The 14,145-nt window shown below is 47.6% G+C and overlaps 1 protein-coding gene across 3 annotated transcripts in view; it reads right to left on the bottom strand.

Annotated features, from left to right (window-relative positions):
* Mitf (transcription factor Mitf) overlaps positions 1 to 14,145 on the bottom strand; it is a 325,695-nt gene that overhangs the window by 82,645 nt on the left and 228,905 nt on the right. The gene's annotated exons all lie outside the window — the stretch shown is intronic.

The following is a 14,145-nucleotide window of genomic DNA, read 5'->3' as shown; positions in this document are numbered from 1 at the left end:
TGCCTCAAAATATGTATTCTGGGTCGCGATCGAAAATCTCTGTTCGGTAACTGCAATGTCACGAAGTGGGCAGTATGCAAAATTTGTGAGAAAGGGAGGGAGAGAGCAGCCAATCGGCAAGCATTGAACTCACCAGAAGTTTACTTCCCTCGTGTATCGTCTGCTTGCAGACAATATACTATAAAATGAAATGTTTCTCGTTTTCCAATTAATGATATCCTTGTATAAAAAATGTATTTTTTTCTTCTCAAGCTTAAACAAGTTCTCCAATAGTAATATGTACAACTACTACAATTTATAACAAATAGTTTACCTGCGTGGTCCCTAGGTGGTGTCGCACACAGCGAGGAAAAAAGAAACGACGGGAACAGTGGCGCACATTTCAAGAAGAAACAACGACATTCCACTGGCTCACTGGCACCCGATGATGGGGTCGAGTTTGCTGCACAACCAACGCACTGTTTGTTTCATGAAACGAAAGTGATGCCAGAATTCGCTTTCTGTCATCGCTTCAAATGCGTTTCGCACCTCCAACCACTTTCCTTCCTGTTCGAGCGACGGCAACGCAACAACCGAAGTATGGTGCACTGGAATAGGGCAGTGTGTCATCCGGTGCTGGAAACGTGCCTTTTTTTTCTATGACGGCCAGTGGTGCTGGAGCACGCGGGCCTACTGCAACTCTATCTGTCGCTGCAGCCAGGAGTCATTGCTGGAAAGAGCAAAAACGGTGCAACCCAGGGCCTCCGAGATTGGCAGTTATGGTTGTCGCGGAGGTGCGTGCGGAGCTCGCCGATTGCTTGCTGTGGCCTTTCATACCTTGTTCGCAGATTCTTTATGTGCATGGCATGTGCTGGCTCTGTCAAGTCTCTCTCTCTCCGTGTGTGTGTGTGTGTGTGTGCGCACGCATTGAGGTTCCTGCATAATGACCAGAACTCCGGGCTGCTTCAGATCGGGCACATTGAGAACATTGGCTGTATACTTGCTCTTCGGTGCCTTCTTACAGAGTGAAATAGCCAAAGGATGGCGGCTGCATTCCTCACACAGCATTATTATTATTTTTTTTTTGTTCAGTGAATCCTGGCTACCGCTTTTCTGGCTGATGCAGCAGAAAGGAATCTCGTGCAACCCACCAGGCACAGTGCAGGTGCTCCTTCCGGGCTTCTCTTCCTCGTGTCTTTCGAAATACTGAAAACATATCTGTGCTTACTGAACGGAACGAGCAGACGAGTGTTTGTCTTCTGCAACTGAAAGGCTGAGCAGATGACCAGAACGACACTGCATGATCTGTGGTCGAAAACGTGCAAGCTTAGATGGCATTATTGATGTATCCTAACAGTTTGTACTGTTTATCTTTTGCAAATTATAATAATTTCAATTGTGTTTTGAGAGTGCTTTAGTTTATAGATGCACAAAGTTTTGCCCAAAATGTTTAAATTTCGTGTGCTAGACACGTCGGTTGATAGCAACACCATAATGGTGGTGTCATCACAGAAGCGTCCCTGGTTCTCCCATTGTATTTCTGTACAGACGACACATTGCCCCATTCCAGTACACCATAACCGAAGTTCCAATCGCAAGCGCCATTTTCTCGAATTAGACTATAAATTGGATCCGAATGGGCCATTCCACGGCCACAGCCACTGTTTGGATACAATCCAATCCACCAGAACCCGCCGTGGTTGCTCAGTGGCTATGGTGTTGGGCTGCTGAGCACGAGGTCGCGGGATCGAATCCCGGCCACGGCGGCCGCATTTCGATGGGGGCGAAATGCGAAAACACCCGTGTGCTTAGATTTAGGTGCACGTTAAAGAACCCCAGGTGGTCAAAATTTCCGGAGTCCTCCACTACGGCGTGCCTCATAATCAGAAAGTGGTTTTGGCACGTAAAACCCCAAATATTATTATTATTATTAATCCACCAGACCCGCCATACGAAGCCGGTCTCGCAACGAGCGTATGATCGCTCCAAGTTCACAACTCCCATCGCGCTCGGCTCCTAGCAGACGACGTACTCGGTTGCAACATGAATGACAGGAGCACGTCATTTTGATGTCACAAAGACCTGACCGCGCCCCGCGGCTGGCGACATCAGCGTGGCCTAGGCAAATCACGTGCAGGTAACGAACAAACATGCCGAACAACCATCTCCGATCGTGCGCCTGGTTATGAAATTTTCAAATACAGTTGCCGATCAATTTTTCAGGCACACAATTATTTGGACTTCCCTATGGCGCTGCCAACTACTCCCAACTAAAATAACTGAAGTTTCAGATGCCACACAGTGTTTTGGGCATACAGAGCATCTGCGATGCTACACACATGATGGCCCTGAAGAAAGTTGTTGCCATGTCAACTGGGCACAAAATGCAACTTTGGTTGCCAATTCCCCAAAAAGCAGCTCTAAATAGGCCTAGTGGTCTAAGCAGTTCTGCCAGCTTGCCATTATATTTGCACTCGTAGAACTTATCAGCGATCGAGCACAAGATTAGACCCATTGGCTAGACTGACAGCTGCAGTAGCGGTGTCCTGGCCCATTGGTGGTCCCCTTCGTGTCCAAAAAGTCTGCCAGCGGCAAAACTCAGCCATAGCAACATATCCTGAACATAGCCAGAACATAGCTTGCATATGTTCTGGACAGTGGCTTGGCTGGTCGGAACACATTAGGCAAGTCAACATTCCGATTCCATGTGATAACACCGATCGCACAGTTGCGTATTTGCGGTGATGCAGAGTGCTTGTATGCACCATACTTTTGTGTGTATAACTTGCGTCAAAAATTTAAACATTTTACCAGTAATCTCAGAATGCAAGTTATATGCGAATTTTCATTCCATTGCTCCTTGCACAGTCAGCTTCTCGAGCTTCTTTGCTAACCTTCAGATTTCTGCCCCATATGTTAACACCGGTTCAATGCAATGATATTACACTTTCCTTTTAACGGCAGCAGTAAGCTCCCAGTAAGGATTTGATAATGCCTGCCACATGGACTCCAACCCATTTTCCTGCTTCTATCCTTTCCTTCTCATGATCAGGGTTCCCTGTGAGTAACTGACCTAGACAAACATACTCCTGTTCAGACTAGTGGCTCACTGGTGGTCGTGAACTCACTTGCCAGGCTATACAACATTACCTTTGCCGTCTGCATATTAATATTAAACCCTACGCTTACATTTTCTCGGTTAAAGTTGAGGTATTCGCATACCGATGCCTTAACCTGGTTTCACATGCACTGACATGAGCAAAAATAATCAGTGTGATTGCACGTGATTTCATCCAATATTTTTACATGTCACAGAGATGGTGCAACTTCTATCGTAGCAGCCCGAGTGACACCCAAGGCCATCAGCAGCTTGCAAAAACCGTCAACTTCTGTTAATATGACTGACCAAGCTAACTGACCAAATTGTCTGATGGGTTGTTCTAAATTACAAGAGACAGAAAAAAGGACAACATCCAAACCTACCACTGCTTTATAGTTTATATGACTGTAGTTACTCTATTCAACAACAACAATGCAATACAACAAATGACTGAGGACTTTAACCGAGAAAGTAGACCAGGGTCGAAGATAAATATGGGGACAACAAAGATAATGTTCATTAGCCTGGCAAGCAAACAAGAATTCAGGATTGCTAGTCAGCTTCAAGAATCTGTACAGGAGTATGTTTATCTAGGTCAAATACTCACAAGGGACCCTGATCACGAGAATGAAATTTACAGAAGAATAAGACTGAGTTGGAGTGCATACGGCAGGTATTACCAAATCATGACAAGGGAGCTTCCCTATTATTGTTGAAAAAACAGTCTACATTTTTTAGGTTTGTAGGGCAGTTTAGAAAGAGCAAAAAAAGAAAAAGAAAAAAAGATGGAAGGGGTAATGAAAGGGAACGGAGAACAGAGTAAGCGCTTACTCTGTTCGCCATTCCCTTTTGTTACCCCTTCCACCTTTTTTTTTTTTTTTGCTCTTTCTAAACTGCGCTACAAGCCTAAAAAAGTAATGACATACCAACTCACCCAAAGTGCCACATAGTTGAACAGTCAACAATTATTGCGTTTTACCAGTGCTAACATATGGGGCAGAAACTTGGAGGTCAACAAAGAAGCTCGAGAACAAGTTCAGGACTGCATAAAGAGTGGTGTGGATCAGAGAGCAAATAGGAATAGCACATATTCTAGCTGACATTATGAGAAAAGAATGAAGCTGGGCAGGCCATGTAATGTGTAAGGTAGATAACCCGTGGATCATTAGAGTTACAGAATAGGTGCCAAGGGAAGGGAAGCACAGTCGACGACGGCAGAAAACTAGGTGGGGTGACGAAATTAAGAAATTTGCAGGTGAAAGTTGGAATCTGCTAATGCAAGATACGGGTAAATGGAGATAGCAGGGAGATTGCCTTCGTCCTGCAGTGGACATAAAGATAGGCTGCTGCTGATGACTCAATTCTAATGGACCCCTCTCTGCTGTTGGTGCTGCCTGTTCTCAAAGAGACAAACGATAATTATTTCAGCTGCACAGGAGCTAAACTCTTAATGCAGGAACAGCCATTTGAATGTTTGGCGCAGGTCTTGGCACAGCATATTTATGTGGTCTTCAATTTTAACTCAGTCAATAAAACGTACAGTAAAACCCTTTAAGTGGAAAACCGTAAACAATTGAGAAACAAAATGATGAATAGAAATCAGTTAGGGAATGGACTCCATAAGACCCACACGCGACGAATAGACCCATCAGCGACGACTTGCAACAGGCATTGCAGATTTGGTGCACTTCATACTAGCACAAAAAGATCTTGTGGAACTAAAGCAAACCAACTAGAATGCCTTAAAATCTGTACAGTATATGCACAGGACTAATTCCTTCTACACCATCTTCTTCAAGGCTGCAGCTGACTGGGCCGCATGTGGGAGTGCGCCGCCTTTGTTTGCCAGCTACCTTCTCGCTGTGCCACCATTTCCCTGGCGAAAAATTCACCGACAATCACAATACTTACTGATGCAAAATTTGAGCACAGCTTTATACGTGTTGCCATTTAACGATATATTGGCTGGCACGGACAACCTGTTTCATGCAGCACATTGCAAACGGAATGAAGTATGGGGCGACTGCCTCCCTAATCATGAGAGGCAGCACATAGGTGACACGTGGGCATGATTCATAGCAGCCGCTGCACAGAGACCCCTGCTCCTGCAGTGCTTTGCTTTCATACAGACAACACGTGCTACCCTACTGCCATCTCGTAGCCATAGTCACTGCAAAGCCCGTCTTGTGCGGCACTACGCATGTTTTCTTGCGCTTTCGCCATACCCTCCTCCACTTTCCTCCTTGCACTCTCTTCGCTATCGCTGTCTCATCTCCCGCTGCGCTCCGCATTCGCTTTCATCCTTCGCTGTGCTTGTTTGCTCGGGGGACAATGGCGACGCTCACCGCAGGAATGGTGCCTAAGAGCCGCACTCTAAAACAGGAACGGGTCGATTGACTGCATATTTTATTTTCTTGCGAATTCAAGTACTAGAGGCATGCATGCCTCTAGTTCAAGGGCTAGAGGCATGCATGCCTGACAAAATGTCGTGGCTTCCACATACAGTTCAGGCAACAGTAATTGCTCATGCAGAATTGAAAAATGAAGGAAAAAGAAACAACAATCCTACTTTACAGTTCATTATACAGAAAATAATAAAAAAAAAGAAACAATATATACTAGTAATGTAAGACAGTGCAATGATAATTATAAAAGTAGACGAACTACAAAGATGGGAAATTGGCACAAATTCATACACTAGGAAATGCACTCGGTTGTACGTCCCCCAATTTTGCGATGACCCGAGTTTTACGACGGATTAACGCAGTCCCAGAGAAGCAATGCATTAAAAACCCCGGTTATCCGACGCAATTTTACGCCTGACCCGCATTATACGATGACGCTCACGAAGCGCGGGACGGAACGGTGGACGAAAGAAAAGTGCCATGGGTCTCTCTGCTCTCTCCCCCACCAGCAGCCGCCAGCAACGCTTGCTGTGCTGAAATAGTGCCTTTTCTTCTCCGCAATCACTCTCCCCCTTCTCTTCTCGGCGGCGTCGCCTCTCGTGTTGGGGAAGCGTTTGTTGGGGAATCGCCAACAAGGTAGCGCAGAGAGGCCTAGGTTTATCACACGTGTTTTCTGCCCAACTGCACAAGCCGGCTGCAGCCAGTGGATGCCGGCATCATTAAGTGCATCAAGCAAGGGTATCGGAAGCGGTTAGTGCAGTGCCGGCTGGCGGCTATGGAGCGCAGCGAGTCGGAAAAAAAGATCACCATGCTTGATGCCACGCATTTTAATGCCAGTTCGTGAAACGCAGTGTCACGAAGCACAATCGCTAACTTGTTCAAGCACTGTGGTTTTAAGCGAAAGGCTGCCTCCTCTGCTGGGGACACAACAACCTCGATGCCGCTTGAGGCCGATGCAGGCTTCGCGATGGCGATTTCGAGGATTTAAACCTCATCACGACCTTAACCTTGTACGTGGAGGCCGACGACAACGTTGTGATCTGCGGCGATGTGTTGCTGGATGACGCCATCGAGGAAGCTTTGCCTAGTGCCGACACTGCTGCGACATCGGGCGAGGACAACAACGACGCAACAGATGCCGTGCCTGTGCCTACCATGTTTGCCGAGGTGCTACGGCACATAGACGGCATCCGGAACTTCATCTGTTCATGCACCGCCGCAGAGGACCTCCTTTTGGACGTTGCCAAACTCGAGCGAAAGCTCTTGGTTCACGGATCAAACAAGGTCCAAAAGAAACTTACCGACTTTTTTTAAAGTTCGTGCCGGCTGGCAGGAATCGCGGCAGTGGGCATTGGAGTGCCGTAAAGGTTCGATTGAATAAAGCATGATTGGTACCTGAACTGCAGCATTAATTCTTATCGCATTTACTTTCTTGGTAATTTGGGTTTCCAAGCCCTGCAGAGTATGTTTGTAGTTTACACTGAAGTTTCTCGTAAATCCGTCGTGCGAAATAAGTAGTATATTTATAGGCATAATTTATGTTCAGATTTTACGGCGGCCGCATTTTACAAGGCTTTTTCGTGGTCCCGAGCAAGTCGTATAATTGGGGTTCCACTGCATTAACTAAATATAGAGGCACAGGCCAACACTAATTAAAGGTGCGAAGAACATGCGCCTTTGTCCAGCAGTATCGCCAATGTTCAGCTCAGTCTGCTTGTGCTGCTGGTGGCTGGTGTCTTAAGATGGTGCCTCATGCTACCTCGGCGTTCCCACTTGTAGCATCCTTGAAGGAACACACCGCCAATAAATCTATCAATTGGTGGAGGTGCTGGGTATCAGTGATGGCACTCGAGAACATGTCACTTGACTCAAGCGTGGAAAGGGCATTCAGTTCGTTGGAGTCAATATGGTAAGACTCATCTGGCATGCTGACAAAGAACGAAGAGTCAAGGTGTTCCACGCGGCCGAGACATTCACTGACGATCAACGTAAGACGCAGAAAGGGGATTGTATACAAAGATGTTGCTGAGGCCGGCAGCGACGCCAAGCGTTGCAAAATGCAGTCGAACGGCTTCCCGATTCATGAAGCATTAGATGTTGTGAAGAAGACTGTAGCATTGGCGACTGCACCACAGGAGACTGGGACAAGGGCAAAACAGCCAGGCATGGTGTCCTCGCGCACAACCATGTTTAGGCGACCAATCAAGAGCTTCGTGGCATGCTGCGTCACAGAGCGGCGAAAATTCAACTTCAGCGCATGCACAGTCAATGACGGCATTATGACAGGGTAAGAAGTCCCACCTGAGGATGACATGAGGGCATGCAGAAAGAACAATAAACTTGACTATGTATATAATGCCTTGTATAAGCACACGGGCAGTACAGGCTGCGAGAGGTGCAACATGCTGTATACTTGCCGTGTGCCGATAACTACAGCTGTGCCGGTGTTCACAAGCACAAAAGTAGAAACGCCTTCGACTGATACTGCGACCGTGTTGGCAGGAGTGGACTGGAGCAAGGACTTGGGCAACTGCAGCGCTTAGTTTTCCTGGTCAAAGGGTGTGGGTTGGCGACGCATAGGGAAGACATTGGCAACGAGATGGTGAGCTGTGCGATGGAAACTCGGAGGTCAGTACAAACAAGCTGCGAGGGACCAGGAGCTGATTGGCACATAGGTCAACTGCCATACTGGAAAGGCCAGCAATGTCGCTGGAAGTTGGGAGGCGACGACGGCAGTAGCAAGCGACGTGTCCTAGAGTGCAGCAGGCGTAGCAAAAGGGACGATTGTCAGGTGTCCTCCAAGGATTGGCGACTCTTGGCTCAGCCCAAAAGGCAGTAGGAGTGGTGGGTGGTGCAGACTGTTCCAGGGTTGAGAAAGGCGGCCGGGGAGGCCTATGCACCACCTGCACATAGATAAGAGGTGTGGCCACAGGCTGCTGGTGGTGAGCGACGGGAACAGATTGAGCTATCTCTGGCAATTACAGCGTGGATCGTTGATGGCAGATGAGAGGACGACTCGTGAGTGAAAGGGACCAAGGAAAGAGTGCTCGGGAACGGCAACAAAACTTGATAAGGTGTCTGCATTCGGCTGAGGCTGGCGAGTCAAGGCGCATTGCTTTAACTCATCGTAGCTCTCACATAAAGTGATGACTACAGGAACAGTGTGCGGTCTCCTGGCCAGGAGCACCTGCAAAGTGCCATCATTCATGCCGTTGAGAATGTGCTGAATTTCATCAGCTTTGAGCATGACGGCATTGACGCGTTTACAAAAGTCAATGACTTCTTCAATGTAGCTTGTGTAAGTTTCTCCAATCTGCTGTGTTTGGGCACACAAGCGCTGTTTGGTGCGCAGTTTGCCGATGACAGGTCGACCAAATGCTTCACTGAATGAAGTCTTGAAAGTGGACCATATTGGCATGTTGCACTCGCGATTACGGAACTAGAGTTTGGCAACACCATTAAAAAAAAAAAAAGAGATGGTCAGCTTCGCGCCATCACCCTACTTGTTTCGTGCACTCACCCGTTCGCAAGACGTAAACCAGTCTTTGACATCGGTGTCATCTCGTAGCGCTGAAGGCCTTTGGATCGCATTGCCGAGGAACCACAGTGCATGTGATGGACTGGGACAAAGGCTCCTGTGGGTCTGTGTTGTCAGTCACGATGGGTGGAAGCATTCAGATTCGAAGCTCCAGACTGAAATCGAGTGGGGAACTCCAGCAACCTCCACCACCCATTCATAAGAGGTTTATTGGTGGTGCATTTCTTCAAGCCGAACACTCGGAGATTCTTCAACTTCTACACCACTTTAGAAATTCCATCCATGTTTCTCAGCGGCAACTGGGCTGCACGTCGAAAGAGCAGCACTACATTGACACCGGTTCACACCAGCCATTGTGTCAAAGACCGTACTGAATCTCTGCAGAATAGCGTCATATCATTAATGACCAAGTCGAAGAGATGCTATGCAGCGACATTATTCAGCCATTCTACAGTTTCTGTGCGTCTCCTGCTCTCGTTCAGAAGAAGGACTGGTCTTCATTTTTGCCTTGACTACCATTGATTAAATAAGGTAACACGCAATGACATCTACCCTTTGCCATGCATCGATGACTCCCTTGACAGCCTTCAAGGAACAGAATTCTTTTTCTCCCTAGACTTGCGTTCTGGCTACTGGCAGGTCCTAATGGCTGAAGCCGATTGCCAGAAAACTGCATTTATTACACCTGATGGCCTATATAAATTCAACATAATGCCCTTTCGACTTTCCGACGTGCCTGCCACCTTTAAGTGACTCGTGGACAATATTCTACATAGCCTCAAGTGGTTTATGTGTCTAGCGTTACCTCGACGATGTCGTGGTTTTCTATCGATTTTCCTACCCACCTACTTTGCCTTAGACATGTTTTAACATGTCTAAGCACTGCGGGCCTACAACTCGAGTTCAAAAAGTGCCGCTTCGCCGTGCAGAAGCTAGCCATCTTGGGCCACATTGTGCCCAAGCATGGCATTCTACCCAACCCTTCGAAACTTTGTGCAGTAGCCGAGTTCCCAAAACCTACTACCATCAAAGAACTTGGCACTTTTGTGGGCCTATGCTCATATTTCGGTGCTTTGTTTGCAATTTCACATCGATCATGTCACCCTTGACCCAGCTCCTATGCGGTGGCATGCCTCCTCCTGGTCCCCTCCATGCAACGTCACCTTTGCTATGCTGCGTCATCTATTTACCTTTCCACCTATTCTTCGCCACTTCAACCCAACAGCTGCAACTGAATTGCATACAGATGCCAGCAGAGTTGGTTTTGGCACCGTCCTCCCGCAACGAAAGACCAGCTACACTGAATACGCTATTGCCTATGCGAGTCACTCACTGACAAAAGCAGCAACCAATTACAGTGCGATTGAAAATGAGTGCTTGGCTCTAGTATGGGAACTTGGCAAGTTACGCCTACACTTTTATGGCCGCCCATTCGACCTTGTAACGAATCACCACGCGCCTTGTTGACTTGCCGTATTGAAACATCAATCTGGTCACTTAGCGCCTTGGGCACTCCGAGTCCAGGAGTACAATACTCATGTCATCTACCACTGCGGACGCAAGCACTGACACAGATGTCCTGTCCCATTCACCTCTACCTCCAGACTTGGCATGCGGAACCACTTGCACACACTCCATGTCATCCATGTCAACCCTGACTCACCGAACACCATGATCTGTGGATAGCTTTCTGTTTTTGCTTATCTCTCTGGATCATACGCCACCCTTTTGTCCCTCCGATGCCAAGCTGTTCATTTCACCGTTCGTGATTGGCTGCTACACTGCCCCTATGCCATACTATGCGTCTGAAGGCCATAAATGGCTACTGGTCATTCCTTGCAGCTCAGGATCACAAATCTGTGCCTCTTTTCACAATGATCCACAATGTGGCCACGCCGGAGAATTTATGACAAATGAAAGTATTCGCCATAGCTACTACTAGCGCGGAATGAACAATAGTGTATGAAAGTTTGTTTAGTGCTGCCCTGACTGTCAATGTCGCAAATCACCACCTTGACGCGAGTCTGGTGCCTAGCAGCCCCTCCTGTGCCCTGCCAAATGCTTCAATCGTGTCAGCTTTGACATTTACAGCCCGCTTCCAATGACACTGGATGGCAATCGATGGATGATGGCTGGTATGGACCATTTGATGCGATACACAGAGACTGCTGCTTTACCAAATGCTACAGAGTGAAATGTAGCCTCTTTCATCCTACATCGTTTCATCCTTCAACATGGCACGCTTTGAGAACTCTTAGTGATAGAGGTTGCACTTTCCTCTCCGAACTCGAAGCTCTGCTTTCGGAATGCCACATTATTCATTGAACGAGCACAGCATACCATCTGTGGATTAACGGGCTTACAGAACAGTTTAACCGCATTCTCAGTGGTATGCTCACGCTGTATGTGGCATCTGATCATGGCAACTGGGACCATGCTCTTTTTTTTTTTGCAACATTCACATACAACACCGCAATACAAGCTACTGCAGAATTTTCAACTTTCTTCCTCCTGTACAGAGGAGAGCCTTTGCATACCGTCGACACTCTCATTCCATACCGTCCTGATGTTTCTGAGTGTCGCCAGCTCGTGCACCTTTATATCACAGCAACAGCAGGAAAGCTGCACTGCCTCACTTCCAAATCCCACCTATGCCCCGCAGTCTCCTGTATGGCTAACTGTTCCTTGGCAAACTCCTGAGCTTTCCTTGAAACTCGTCCCAAAGCATGAAGGGCCTTATTGCATCTTGGAACGAACGTCCCCAGTAAATTTTTTCACTGAGCCACTTTGTCCATCTGGGGACACGTGCCGGTGTGAACGTGACCTCGTCCATGTCGCACATCTCAAGCCCTATCATAACCCTCTGCCTCCAACCTCTCAGGTTACCAGGATGGCTCTTTTCTTGCGGGGCAGTTGTGAAGAAGACCCGGATCCATCCAGCAGCATTGCAAACACTCTGCTCCCTCTGCTGGTCGCTCTTATCAAAGGGTATACTTAGCAGAAAATGCAGCACATCCAATGCACCAAGTTGGAATCTATGTACAGCAAACCATACAAGGCAGTGCTCACGTGCGCATTCTCATCCCGCTCAATGATTCCCCAAACGAGGAGCTCTGCAATGCAATGCACCTTTCAACATAACCAGTGTTGTAGGCGTTGAAAAAAGCAAGCTGGCTATCTGCGCCATTTGCTTGGGATGTGCAACCTCCTTTTGGAGGTGCAGATGCGACCGTGCATGCGGTTGCCAGGCGGCGCAATGCATGCACAATTCCTGCCCTCTCTCCCACCTCATCACAGCCTCCTCACCCTATCTACCAACACAGGCTGGCTTCCCCCCTCCACTGCTGAGGCAAAGTAGTGCGAGCCTTGGCTCCTAGATGGTGATGGTGATGCCATCATCCTGCAGCTGAGTGTGAGCTATTCAGCGATAATGCATGAGCAGCAGAAGTCATGGTCAGCAAGAGAGGCGCTGGGGAGGTTTGCAAACAAAGCTTTGCTTTAAAATGCAGATCCGTCATACAGCATAACAGCCTTCCAACCTATTGAAAGATAGAGTAATGTAGCTTCTCCCTCAGCAGTGGAGGTTGAATTTGTTCTTAGAATGTGCATGGTGTGCAAGTATAGTTAACCTGTCCTTCACTTTTGTTTAATATGAGAGAATACTTTGGTACATGTTCGCTTACTAACTAAATTACCGTATTTACTCGATTGTAACGCACAGCTGTTTTCCATAACCAAAACATTTAAAAAATGATAACCTCGATTGTAACGCACACCTGTTTCCAAGACAAAAAAAAAGTATACCGTATACCTCATGCTTTCATATAGAAATACTATTTTCTCTCATTTGGAAAAAACAGATTTATTCCCAATACACTAAAGTTGCGATGAATAAAAACACAAATGCAAGCGGCGTACCTTGCCGCCAAGATTTTCACTGCGCTCGTCGCTCGATATCACTCGTCGCTATCACATAACTCCTTATCGCTATCAACAGGCCAAAGCATGTCATCCTCGGTGCTATCCATGGCATTCGAAATCCCGCACTTCTTAAAGGCCTTGTTGGCCATGGCAGACAGGATCATGCACCACATCTTTCACCCATCCAGCAAAGTCCTTGAGCGAGACACGCTTCATTTTATTGGCGGGCATGAATTCGTGGCAGCCACTGATGAGCCATTCGATGTAGAGCGCCCGAATTCTATCTTTCACTGGCTTGTTCAAACGAACATCGAGCAGCTGGAGCTGCGATGTCATGCCGCCGGGTATCACGACAAAGTCGGTGTTGCATGCAGCCAGCTTGTCCTTGATGCGCTGGTCAAGGTGGCACCTGAACGCGTCGAGCACAAGCATCCCACGCAGACCCGAATGCCGCCGGGTCTCTTCCGCCAAATGTTACCAATCCAGTCAGTGACCAAGTCCGTGGTCATTTTCATTTGCACGCATAATCACAGCACTAGGAAACACGGTTCCTTTTGGTAGTGTCTTCTGTCTGAAGATAAGATACGGGGGCAGCTTGTGCCCATCCGCAGTGCAACAAAGCATTGCGGTGACTACAGTGGAATCTCGTTGATACGATTCTCACGGGCACCGAAAATAAAAACGTATTATCCAAAAATCGTATTATCCAAAACGGACTCCAAAAGATCGTGAATAATACATACTTGGCACAGAACTTGCTTTTATTAAAGCACTTTAAAATAATCCGTCACTTTGCGCTGCACTTTTTGCTTTTCGAGGTCCTGCAGCAAGCTTTTCTGGAACTCGTAAAAACGAGTAGCAGTTTCCTCGCTGAGCTCCGCAGACGCGACAAAGCCACGAAGCCCGTCCAAAGCTTCGAGAGCACCGTCAGTATTTAATGGCCGACGATCGCTGCTGCAATCTCCGGCGTCTTGGTTGTCATCGTCGTCGCTCTCCTCTTCAGCGGTAACATCTGCAATGATGTCTTGGACGGTGCGCAATTCACATGTCGCCAGTTGGTCGTCCGCCGATACAAACTCTTCCGGAGACGCGTCGACATTGAGGTCACCCCAGTCCGGGATGTCAATCTCTGCGCCGTCATCTCCATTTTCCTCAGTATCGCCAGGTGCACAAAAAAAGCCACACTTCTTGAAGCAGTTGGC

Source organism: Dermacentor andersoni, chromosome 6, assembly GCF_023375885.2.
Source record: "Dermacentor andersoni chromosome 6, qqDerAnde1_hic_scaffold, whole genome shotgun sequence".
In the NCBI taxonomy this organism is placed as follows: Eukaryota; Metazoa; Arthropoda; class Arachnida; order Ixodida; family Ixodidae; genus Dermacentor; species Dermacentor andersoni.
The sequence above is the reverse complement of the archived record's forward strand: the minus strand, read 5'-3'. Positions and strand labels throughout refer to the sequence as shown.